Below are 13,906 nucleotides of genomic sequence, written 5' to 3' on the forward strand. Positions count from 1 at the left end.
AAGCCTCCTCTTCTCTTCCTCTCATAACCTGTCTTACTACAAGCTGATTTACCACCATAACCTGTTTTTTTGGCCATGTTGTGAGCTCCCATTCTTTTTGGAACCTCAAGGTGGTATATGAGCTTCAGCAATCCACTGGGGGGTTGGGAAATCACTCTGTGGTTCTCTCCCTGTACACACATCAGTAAAGCATGTGTCTTTTCTCCAATTAATCTGCCTTTGGTGAGTTGATTTTTCAGAGAATTTTTTTTTTTTTTGAGACAGAGTCTTACTCTGTTGCCCAGGCTAGAGTGCCATGGTGTCAGCCTAGCTCACAGCAACCTCAAACTCCTGGGCTCAAGCAATCCTTCTGCCTCAGCCTCCAAGTAGCTAGGACTACAGGAATGCACCACCATGCCAAGCTAGTTTTTTCTATATATTTTTAGTTGGCCAGCTAATTTCTTTCTATTTTTAGTAAAGATGGGGTCTTGCTGTTGCTCAGACTGGTCTTGAACTCCTGACCTCCAGCAATCTTCCCCCCTCAGCCTCCCAGAGTGCTGGGATTACAGGCATGAGCCACAACACCCAGCCTCAGAGAATCTTTTGAGGACACAGGCGACGTTTTCCTTTTGCCCCTACACTAGCATAACCCTTAATCTAAGGAATCCACTACATAAAATGGAGGTGTAACAAGCTTTTTCATGGGCTGGTTTAGGAAGAGGTAAATATCTGGGAAGAGTTTTTTAAAGGATTCTCTTAGGAAGAAGCAAAATAAAAATGAAAGCTAGATAGAAACCAACGGTGCCCTCTACATATATACATGCTGTCTATATCTTAAAGACAAAAGATACAGAATACTTCTGGAGCTTACATAGTAATACTAAGGAAAGATTAACTTAAATTGAATATATGAATAAACAGCCCATATTTGCATAATTTTCCTCTTCTGAGAAAGCTGATAAACTCCTAAGAGCTCAGTTTCTGGGAACCTCATTTCTTAAACATTTACTTGGGCATCCTGGTTTTCTTTTGCAAGTAGCCTGTCTACACAGATCGTTGCAATAACTCACTTAAGAATAATGGCAATACTCTCAGGCAGTTAATCTCATCAGCTTTCCAAAGAAAGAGAAATTGTGACATAATGATGTTGGTGGCTCCCGGAGGTCTGCCATGGCACTGTGTCCCCTGCATACTCATGAGAATCCTCATCAGTTGTGACCATCCAGTGTCCCATGTTTGTCTTGACTACTGGTTGTTTACTGTCATTAAAAATCCCTGTTAAAGTGGTCATGGATAATTAATGTTTCGCTGAGTGAACTCAGTGTTAGGGAGTGAGATTTAAAAGATAACCTCCTCCACAGTAGTCACGTTAAAAAGACAGAGATAAATTATCTTTCATTTTCACACAGCATGAGTTTAGAGTGTCCACTAAGATATGATGGGATCAGAAGTGACACCAAATAGTAATGACATACTATTATTAGAACACGAGGAGAATATCATTCAATCTGCCCAAGAGATAAGGAGATAGTATTCACAGGTCTCTGCCTGCTTCAGCCTTTTGTTTCACCCCAGCCTCAGCTCAGTAACTCACAGAAGTTCTTCTGTGAGCCAGACAAAGTGGTGTTTTTGTCTGGTAGGTTCCCCATTCTGAACAATACAAGGATCAACGTGACATAGGATTTGCCAGCTAGAGCACAGGGCATTGCAACAGGACCAAGTAGAGACAAAAGAGTTGACGTGAGGAAAGAAATCAAATGGAAGAGGACTTCTCATAGCTCTGAGGAGTTTGTGCAGCACTGAGAAATAAATATCTAAGATAAAGAGCCAAGAAAGGATTGTACCTTGCTTTGTATCCCTGGTCAATCATAAATAAGAGTAGATTCTTTCCAATGATGGATCATCTGTGAGCCTCTGCAGGGCAAGACAACAAGGGTGCACATGCTGTAGAGAGATTTCTCTCAGGTTTCAAGTTCCAGCTATTCCCAAAGTTCAATCCTGGCTCCAGGATCAGGGATAGCACTGGCAGCTGGTCTCCCCTTCACACCTCGGAGAACAATTCACCCTTCTGTAACCTCCTTCGTCTAAATAGAGAATAATGTTTACTATATTATCTAAGAGGCAAAAAAGCAAACCAAAGCTAGGCAGCCCAACAGGCAACCCTCCAGCTCACCTTGGTTCCAGAACATTGGCCATATGACAATTTTCGGGCTAAGCAAACCACAACCTTTTTATCTTCATCTTTTTTATGATTCAGGAAAACAGAAGTTTCTAAAGACTGTCTGATAATAATGTTTAACAGAAGATACTTAAAAGTCCCCCTACAGTGCCATGTCATAGGGGAGGATAGTGGTCATTGGGTCTAGCTACACTAGATCTTTCCATTTAAAACAATATTTTAACTCACATTTAGAGTAGATCAGAGTTAAACTCTGTTACCTAAGAAACACTGGCTGGCATGCCTTCTGTTCATTCCTTACCAAATATTTATTGAGAAGACAGTCTGTGCCAGGAATAGTTCTAGGTGTTGGAGATACATTGTTAAACTAAACTGACCTTCACTGCAGCCAAATGAAATAAAAGAAATCATAAAAGCTTTACATCCATGTATTTTTCTAACTCCTTCAGAGCCTGTTTTTAGCAAGAAAACCGTGTTTAATAATAAAATCAGCTCTACAATGTAAATGCAATCGAGTAGTAGAAATGGCAATAGAATTACTAGGCAGCTTTGCTAGGGTGTAAACAAACCTTACAGTTAAGGCCAGTGGCTGATCCATGACTATCTCTCTGTAGCCAGACTCATGCATTCCCATTTTCCAGATGGGATGTTCTTGTATGAGATCATTTCAGCTACCACACGTTGGGCCAGAATTGAAAATACTGTACTTTTCCACCTCAGGCCATGCCTCTGCAGCCTGCTACCTGTTTCTTCTGATCATCCCCCATTTCTTCATCTTTGTTCATAATTGTTCTGAGCAAGCATTATTGTACCTACACAAAATGCCATGAGTTATGGGTACCAACTTAAAGATCTTAAGATAGGTGACATTATTCTGAGTTAAATATCACTTGAGTCAAGTTTAGTTCCTCTCACTGTTCCAACTTTAAAAGACAAACTAGTCCATGCTGAAGAATACCTTTCTACATATACTACACAGCCAATCCAAGCAACTAACTGCTGCCTCAGAGTTCTAAGTATTTGCCATTTTTTCCCAGAGCCACTGCCTGAAGACCCTTGGCCCTTGTGTTTTTTAAAGACCCGAGACAGTCTTCCACGCTTTCTTAGCTCCTCATCACCCTATCCCAGCTAGCCGGTGTCTACCATCAGCAAGTCCATATGCACCTCTCCGTTGCATCTCATTTCAAATTTGAGGATGTTTTCTGCCAAAATCAGCTCATTCTTGATTTTAACTTATAGGTCAGTGATTCCCATATTCTAGTGAGCGTCAGAATCACGGTGAGGACTTTATAAAATGCAGATTTCTGGACCTCACCCCGAGTTTCTAATTTGGTGGGTCTAGAGTGGGGCCTGAGTATTTGCATTTCTAACAAGTTTCCAGGTAATGCTGATGCTGCAGGTCCAGGGACGGCATCTTGAACTGCTGCTCTAGTTCAGTGATTCTCAGTCCTGCTTTGTATTACAGTCCCCCGAAGAGATTTTAGCTATAGAGATGCCCGATTTCTTGAGAGATTCTGATTTGAATGTCAGGCTAGCATAGGGACCAAGAATCATATTTTAAAAAAAAAAAAAAAAGTCCCAGATGCTTCCACACTATGAGAATAGCTAAAATGTAAAAATTCTGACAATACCAAATGCCGGCCAGGATGCAGAGAAACTGGATCTCTCGTACTTTGCCAATGGATTGTAAAATGGTTCGGCCACTCTGGAAAACAGTTTGATAGTTTCTTAGAAAACTAAACATACACTTCCCATATGACTCAGCAACTATATGCCTGGGCATTTCTCCCAAAGAAATGAACCGTGTTTTCACACAAAAACCTGTATACATAATAGTTCGTAGCAGTTTTATTTGTAATGGCCCAAAACTGGAAACAACCCAAATGTCCCTCAGTTAGTGAATAGTTAAACTGTGGTACATTTATACCAAGGAATACTACCCCGCAGTGAAAAGAATGAACTATCCCACCGCTCCTCTGCCCCACCCCTCAGTTTACACCCTCACCATTAAGCCGTCTGCTCCCTGCACAGGTTGTCTTCCTCTATTTTCTCAGGTGTGAATATATTAGAACTATTTGAAACAGACAAAAGAAGGAGTAATTGATGCTGTTGTAAACAGGATTGTTTTCTTGATTTCTTTTTCAGAAAGGTCATTTCCTGGATTCAACAGAATGTACATAAGTGCAACAGAATTGTACAGAAATAACAATTCTTCCTCTGAGTATATATCCAAAAGAAATGAAATCACTACTTGTAAAGATATCTGTACTCCCATGTTTATTTTAGCATTATTCACAGAAGATATGGAAATAACTGAAGTGTTCAGCAATGGACAAATGGACAAAGAAACTATGGCATATATATGACAGTATATTATTCAGTCTTAAAAAAGAAGTAGATCCTGCCATTTTCTACAACATGGATATAACTGTATAACATTATACTATGTAAAATAAGCCAGACACAGAAAGAAAAGTATTGCATGATCTCACTTATATGTGGAATCTGAAAAAAAAGTCAAATACACAGAGATAGAGAATAAAATATAGAATAAAACAATAGTTACAAGGGGAAGGGCAGAGAAAGGCAATGAAGAGATGTAGGTCAAAGGATACAAAGTAGCAGACACGTAGGATGAACAAGCCTAACATACAACATGAGGACTATATTTAATAATATTGTATTGTATTTGGGATTTTTCTAAAAGAGTAGATAGTGCTCTTGCCACGAGGTGGGGGGGAACAGGTGACTATGTGAGATAATGGATGTGTTAATTTGCTTGACTGTAGTAACCATTTCACTATCTATATGTATATCCAATATCATATTATAAACCTTAAATATATAAAATAAAATTTTCTAAAAACTGAAGGAAAAAAGAAGACATTAGCCATTCACTCAATCATTCTTTCTATAAATATTTATAAATGTTTATAATATTAAAAACTCTCGGGTATTATATACTTAAGGTAAAAAGGATCTTAAGAAAATAATAATAATAATAGCTAATCATTATAGAATATACTAGCACAATTATAGCACAGTCATAAACTTATATAAATTAGTTCATTAACCTTTCCAGCAACTCCATGAGATTGGTAATATTATCATCCCCATATTACAGATGAGAAAACTTGAGACATAGATTTTTAGGTGCCTTAGCCAGGATCAGGGTCCCAGATCTACTATTTGGCATAAACTCTGAATTCAGAGTTCCAGGATCTTAAACACTATAATGCAAGTATTAGGTTGAAACATAAAATTGCCATTTTTTTGGTCAAAATGGTTGAATATCATCGGTTGTATATTATTCAACTATATAGGCTTCCATTAACAACTCAGTTCTTAACAACAGGGCTATAAGAATTTAGAGGCAGTAGAAGTAATCAAAAGTGCTTGGTGTTGTCAAAGTAGGCATCATAGAGAAGGTGGAAATTGATCTTAGCTTTAAAGGACAGGATTTGAATAGAAGGAAACCAGGAAGGGCTGTCTAGATGAGAGGATAACATACACCAAGCCAGAGAGGTAAGAATGCACCCATGTCTTTTGTAAGTACTGACATTCATCAGAGTAATTCTTCCTGGTCTCCAAATTCTGCGTGAGCCTTGATCAGCACATCAATCCTTCTCTCAATGTTTGACATAACAAAAACTTGGCCATTAACTCAAAGTCTCTTTTTTAAACATCCTGACTTTTGCATCTTCCAAGTCACATATTTTTGTGGTATAAGAATATACCATCTCATTAGACTTTTGCCTACAGTATTGCTTTCTTCATTTTAGCATTTTTGTCTCCCAGTTTACGAACTGTTTATAAACCATAAAAATACATAAGATGTTATTTTATAGTAACATTTATAATATTTTTTCTAGATATAACCACTTCTAAATACAACCATTTTATATTTTTAAAAAAGAATATACCACAATTTTTGAAGTAATTCCAAGAAAAGAAATTAAATATATAGCTAACATCATTTAATGCTTGTGAGAGATGCTCTTTAAAGCAGATTTACAGATATCACCTCATTTAATCCTTACAATAAACCGTGAAGTAATTTCTATTATTATAATGAATAAATCAAGGCACAGAGATCAAGTAATTTACTCCAAATCATGCAGCTACTTAGTGTTATGATCAGGATGAAAAGAAAGCAAACATTTATTATTTACTGTATATGCAACACTGTGTCATCTGGTCTCATAGATTGTCTTCTGTAATTTTACTTAAGTTTTGATAACCTTGACCAAAACTGTGTAAGGCATTATTATATCTTTTTTCCAGATCATACAACTGAGGCATGGATAATTTATGCAATTTGTCTTGGTTACCTTGCCTGTGATTTGGGGGACAATATTTAAGGCCTATGTTTGAAATGTTATTTTACCTCCCAAGTTAATTATATTGATCAGTCTCACTACATCTTTGTAAGTCTTTTCTTTTTCTCAATCTTCCCATTGGTGTTCCTTATCCACTCCTATAAGCGTAGCCTCAGCTAGCACTTTGGACCCAGGGTAATCTCTATGAAGGCCAAATATAAGAATCAGTTCATCCATGGCCAATTAACTGGTCCTCAAAGTTGACTTAATGCTTTTCTTCTCTGGTCTTTTATCCGGGTTCCAGCAAAAGCACTCATTTTTTCTTATTCCCTGTAAGCAGATCCTCACTTAAGTCATATATTGAGTAATTAGGCCCCCATCTGATTTCTTCACACCAGTATGTGCCTTGCTGGCACAAAATTTCCTCCAAATATGTTTTTGATATCAGTTTTTGTTGGTGCTAGTTAACATGCACTGATTTCTTTATCATTAGAGGCACAAAGAAAGGTTTTTGAAATTCCTTAAGAGTCTTCTGTTGATTACACTATGAAGGAGACACACTGTAGATGCTGTTTATCCTCCTCTGTGTGGGTGGAGGTAGGGAAATCGCCACCATTGAAGAAATTTGGTCTCAGAAAGAAGCATAGTAATAGGCTCAGACACCAGAGTGGGGAAAAAGAGTCAAAGGCCTAATTACTTGATACAGGATACAAGCAGAACCAGAAGCGTGGTACCAGTTATTTAGATTGTCAGCTGTTTTAAACTAAGTGTATTAATAGGAAATATGCAGAATAAGAAGGCCCCCGATCAGGAAATGACTGCCATTGAAAACACCATGCCACAGGAGGCCATAGAAGGTAGCACCAGGGTTGGGTTGGTTAGGAGGCAGAGGGAGAGGAAAGAACTGTGGGCAAGAGCTTTTATTGTGGTTTCCATGGGAAAGAAGGAGTGAGGCAGGGGAGGCAGGCTTAGGATTGGCTAGTTTGAATAATTTCAGTGGGTCCTGAGTAATAGGAGTTACCCCTAGCTGTCTGGTACCTGGCCCTGGAGTGATAAGGGCAGATGGATAGTAACTCAGAGTGTGAGAACCCAGTGAAGGAGGTGTTTTAGTGTGGGCTCTGGATTGGTTGGTTTGCGTTTGAAAAGTAAACTCACAGGCTAGTTGTTTACTATCTCTAAGAATTGTCTAACTCTCAGAGGAGAAGGCCCTCCAAGGCCCCAGATGTCAATGCATCAGAATATAGAGAATAAAAGACACAGTTTAAGATACCAACTACATGACCACTGAGCTGTGGAATGGTAATTTTTTAAATGTTAATGTTTTAAAATTATTTTTATTTAAATTTTTGATCTTTATGAATTATAATTTATATGTTTTTTATTTTGATATTTGTTAATATTTTAGAAGAAAAAATAATCTCATGAATAAAGAAGCACTTAAGAATTACTAGGTAAATTCAGATATTCCTTTAAAAATACTTGAAAATCGCAATATAAGTAATAATTATTAATTTAATAAATTCATCAAATGCAGCACCATTACAACACTTGAACATGATATGCAAATTTTAAAGTCCATTTTCAAGGATATATAAAATTGTTGGTTACTGTTTTGCATAATAATTGCCATGAATAGTAAGCATTTGGTGTAAGTGCTGAGGGTTGATTTGCATTAACTGAGACTTTCTGAAATTAGTGTGTGGGCAATGAAAGAAAAAATGGTCTGGACCCTGGAGGGTAGGCTATCAGGGAGAATCTGTCCTCACCCTACTCCAAACTGACCCTTGACCCCAACCCTCTTCCCTGCTCTCAGGGAAGTTTTTCTGATAATGCTGCTGTCCCCATGGTTGCTATTCAAATGCTGCCAGAAAACATGAATGCAAAAGGAGATTAAAACTCTGTGTGTCTCAGGGAGAAAAGGTTTTGTTCTACAGTGTGGGGTAGCATTATATTTTGATTAAGTGCATCTTTTCAGGCCCCACAATCCACATTACTGTTTACAGTTTTCTATTTTAGGAACTCAGAGCTGACTTATCGAGGGACCAAATGTCAGAAGCTATTGTCAGAAGTAAAGTCAGTGCTTCCTAACACATGTACCTTTTTCCTATGTCCTGTAAAAGAGTTTATGACCCCCCAGCTATACTTCTGGGTGCTCCCTCTCTTTCCCAGGATGGACCTAATGAAAAATTACCCTTCAATCCAATATTTTGCTCAGCCAGAATTTTAGAGATGCTTATGCAGACGGAAAACCTCATGATAGTCACAACCTTCTAGAACACTACTTCCAGAAGTGGCTATACTTCTCACATTCTCCTGAAGCCTGGAAAATATTATATACTGCTTGGAACCACAGATTTCACTTCAAAAGAATAGATTCCATATTACACAAAAAAGCAAATATACATATACGTCATTGAGTTTCAGACTTAGAGTCGGAGAACTGGGTTTAAATTCTAATACATAAGAGATGAATGGGCAAATCAGTTGCCTACCTTAGCTGTCTTTTCCTGCTCTGTAAAATGGGGGAAAACAATGCACTCCCCATTGTGATAATCAAATAAGATAAAGTGTAGTTAATTACTACCTACTCTGTAAAAGGAGGAGAGAAAATGCCCCTTAGGGAAAAACTTCAGGGTTCTTCTTTGCCCAAAACTTTTCTTTGATGAAAGACTTGTAGCCAATGTCTTAAAGAGAAAAGTGTTTGAATGTTTGTTTTCAATAGAATTGAACAAGTTAGGGTACAAGGCCAACATTCACAGTCAATCATGGGTAGAGGAAAAGCTGAAGAAAGTGATGGCACCGGGAAAGCTTTAATAAGAAAGGGTAAAAATGTTATATATCTAAGGCTGGGAAGCAAGGAAAGAGAAGAATAGGGAACTGGTTTAGTAGAAGACACAACTAAGAGCTGTATTGCCCAATAACGCTATACAGGTAACATACAGTTTTTACATTAAAATACTTTCAACAGAGGGTTGCATTCACACTAAGGATTATGGTTTTTGTTTATTTCATCTGTCCAGATAAACTTTTAAATTGCTGTGCCAAGCACTGTTTCCTTATAAATTAAAATAGGCAATTTTCTTATAACTATTTAAAAGAAATCACCATATTATGCCTTAATATAGCAGTACACATATCAAAGAAAATTTATACTATCACAAATATAGAAAAATGTATTCAAATATGCCCCACATCCTCCAGAACTATATAAGTACCACAATAGCTTTAAATAGGTCCTAGCAATTTCTGGGACAAGAATTCCATTACAAAAACACAAACTTTATTCTTTAAAAGAGACTTCACTCAACCACAGACATGAGTTACTTCTTCAAAAAAGTAGATCACTGAAATGGAAAGCTAATACACACACACATACACACACACACACACACACACACCTGCAAACACATGTATATGAACTATATATGTCTATATAAAAAATATATACAGATACAGATATTACATAAAATCTAAAATTTAAAGTATGAGAATTTCTCTTTCCAATTCCATATTATTTTAATGTAATTTTCAAGAAGACTTGTTTCCTTTAAGGAAGTACTTAAATGGGCATTAGAAAAATCTATCTGAGAAAAGGCAACAATAACTATACTTAAGGCAATTTACAGTCCTTATTCTTTGATTTACTGAATATATAGTCTGTTAATATGGTGAGAAATTAGACAAATGTATGTTTCCTTAAAGTGGACGATTATTTGAAACAAATTGCTAAATCAACTGCATGTGTAATTGTTGTAAATAATAAATATCTCTTATAAATAAATCATTTTTCCACACTATAAAACCATTTGGGACTTAAATTTTCAGGTTTTTATTCCCTGACTGACAAGTTATTTACCAAAACAAAGCCTCCACATCTCTGTATAAAATAATTAAATGCCTGCATATGCTTTGAAGATAAAGCAATGATTGTTAATTATTTGAAGGAATTATTATAGGAATAAGCCCAACTGCATTAAGTGGGATTGTGTTAAAGGTGGAATTGTGCCTCTTTTCCACCCTGTAATATCAGCTACAACGAGAACGACTAGTTTTAAACACCATTAGTCATTAGTTAGCCTTTCTTCATTCTGGAAAAGGCCATTAGCAAGAGCTGATAACTACTAGAAATGCAAAGATATTCAGGAACTTTGCTGATTCTGTAATTGCCCATACTCTTCTCCTTCCTCTTTCCCTTCCTCAGAATGTTCAACAAGAGACCAAGTAGTCTGGAGTGCCCAGAAATAAGAGGCACCTGCCAATCAGGAATTCTTAAAGCTAATGAGTAAATATTCACTGTGAGTATTATTAATGTCTTCATTCACTTATTCATTCTTCTATCCATTCAGTCACCAATATTTGTTGCATAGCTGTTACAGGTGCAAAATTATGGAAACCAAAAAAGATGTTCAGTTTTTTACTTGAATCAACTCACACTTTAGTAGCACATAAGAAATACTACCAAATCAATGAAGAATTAGATTGGGGTAGTTTCCTATAAGGCTCCACAGGACATGGAAACAATTATTTTAAAAATATCAAAATAATACCTTAATAATTCATTATTGTTCTTGGTGTACAATCTTATGACCTGTGGGTGCTGGAAACTATCAGTGTGCATAGGCAATTGGAATGATTTATGTGGATTGGGACCAATGATGAGTCCCCTTTGCCTGATGGAAATTGAATGAGCAATCATGGTTAGGCCAGCTCCACCTTCCATCCCATCCTCATTCCTGAAATGGCTGATACAGAAGAGATTTTTATATTAAGTAGAAAAAGCATCCTCTCCCCCTGTCCTGGTAACCTGGTTTTCTGTTTTTAGAGATCACGTTTCAAAAGTAAAATTCACACCTTCAAATGCAAATCAGAAAAATAAAAAAGAATTTGTTTGCCAAAGTAATCATTCTATAAATCTAGAAGTTACCCAAAAATGGATTTCTCTGTATTTTTAAAAAGTTTTTTTATTTTTAATTATTATAGATATATCATAGTTGTACATATTTATGGGGTATATGTGATATTTTGATACAAGAATACAATGTGTAATGATCAAATCAGGGCAATTGGGGTAACCACTACCTCAAACACATCATTTCTTTGTGTCAGTAACGTTCCAATACCACTTTTTTAATTATGTTGAAATATGCAACAAATTATTGTTAACTGTAGTCATCCTATTGTGCTACCAAACACTAGATCATACTCCTTCGTCTAACTCTATTTTGGTACCCATTAACCATCCCTTCTTTCTCCCCCACCTTCCCACTACCTTTCTCAGTCTATGGTAATCATCATTCTACTCTCTATCTCCATGAGTTCAATTTTTTTTAACTCACACATTTTAGCAGGAGCATGTGATATTTGTCTTTCTGTGCCTGGCTAATTTCCCTGAACATAATGTCCTCCAGTTCCAACCCTGTTATTGCAAATGATAGTATTTCATTCTTTTTTATGGCTGAATAATATTACACTATGTACATACCACATTTTTTTTATCCATTCATCCACTAATGGACACTTAGGTTGATTCCATATCTTGGCTATTGTGAATAGTGCTGCAATAAACATGGGAGTGCAGATCTCTCTTCAATACACTGACTTCGTTTATTTTGGATATATAGCCAGCAGTGAAATTGCTAGATCGTATGGTAGTTCTATTTTTAATTTTTTTAGGAAACGTCATACTGTTCTCCACAGTAGCTGTACTAATTTCCACTCCCACCAACAAAGCACAAGTGTCCCCTTCCTCCACATCCTCACCAGCATTCATTATTGTCTGTCTTTTGGATAGAAGCCATTTTAACGGGGATGAGACGATATCTCATTGTAGTTTTAATTTGCATTTCTTTGATGATTACTCATGCTGAGCATTTTTTCATATACCTGTTGGCCATTTGTATGCCTTCTTTTGAAAAATGTCTATTCAGATCTTTTGCCTATTTCAAATAATTTGATTAAAACCAATTTCTCTGTATTAGTTTTCCACTATCTAATAATAGGAAAAAAAGCTAGAGAAAGTATAGACAATTTACAAATACATCTCTTAATCGCTGAGTGTTTACATTAATTAACAGACTTTAAAATCATTGCCAAATCAACATAACAGATACAATATTGTATAACTTTCTTCATTAAAAATTTAAAATTATGAACCAAAATTTTCTTTTTAGTTTATTAGAGACTTGAGTAATTCTTTTAGAAATATTAAAGTGATTGGCTTCTATAAATTAGGTTCTAGATTCCTAAAAGTAGTATTTCTTACTTTTCTTTATACAGAATCAGAGATGGAGTAGGGAATATGGGTTTGGGAATGTGTAAAGGACAGTGATTGTTTGAGGAACAATGGGAAAGAATGATGTAGGAAAGGGAGAATGTGTGTTAGTTTGGAAGTTTAATTTCCATTTGGAAACAGGAAGAAAAAGATCATTATTGAGTTTCCACCATGAGTCAGGTCATATTATAACATTTTTAATTCTCATGGGAGCTGTATGAGAGAATATTCTTCTCTATTTTACAGATGAAAGAATATAATTTAAATAAAATATCCAAGATCCCAACAATGGCCAAGCTAAGAAAGGAATCTACATCTGTATGATTCCAGAGCCTGCCTCCATTCCCTTCTAGATAACAGAACAGGGGTTGGATAAGAACAGCTTTTTCTCAAAAACAAGAATTATTTGTATATTAACATCGGGAGACTCTAGACAAACTACAAAACTGTGGTTTATTTATTTATTTTTAATTTTTTTTATTTCAGCGTATTGTGGGGGTACAAAAGTTTAGGTTACGTATATTGCCCTTGCCCCCACCCCCTAATCAGAGCTTCAAGCGTGTCCATCCCCTAGACAGTGCACATCGCACTCATTATGTATGTAAGCACCCGTCCCCTCCCCCCACACACATCTGCCTGACATGTGATTAATGTTATTCCTAAATGTGCTCTTAGGTGATGATCAGTGAAACCAATTTGATGGTGAGTACATGTGGTGCTTATTTTTCCATTCTTTGGATGCTTCACTTAGTAGAATGGGTTCCAGCTCTATCCAGGAAAATACAAGAGGTGCTATATCACCATTGTGTCTTATAGCTGAGTAGTATTCCATGGTATACATATACCACATTTTATTAATCCACTCATGTATTGATGGGCACTTTATGATTTATTTTTCAATGACTCACTGATGTTTTATTCAAAATGCCAAATAATCCTATTATTTTTTGCAATGATTTTTATGTTCCAATATGGGAACTTTCTCAATGTAACCAATGTTAGACCACTGAAGAAGTTGGGAATTCTTGTTTTAGTTTAGGCTCTTACTGATAAACTTTCCAAAGACTATTCAAATAGCTCCTTGCTCTAACTACAAAATGCTTCCCACAGTATAAGAAAATTATAAGATATTAATGACTTCATGCATGTGATGTCCTT

The sequence above is a fragment of the Eulemur rufifrons genome, chromosome 7 (genome assembly GCF_041146395.1).
Source record: "Eulemur rufifrons isolate Redbay chromosome 7, OSU_ERuf_1, whole genome shotgun sequence".
Taxonomy (NCBI): Eukaryota; Metazoa; Chordata; class Mammalia; order Primates; family Lemuridae; genus Eulemur; species Eulemur rufifrons.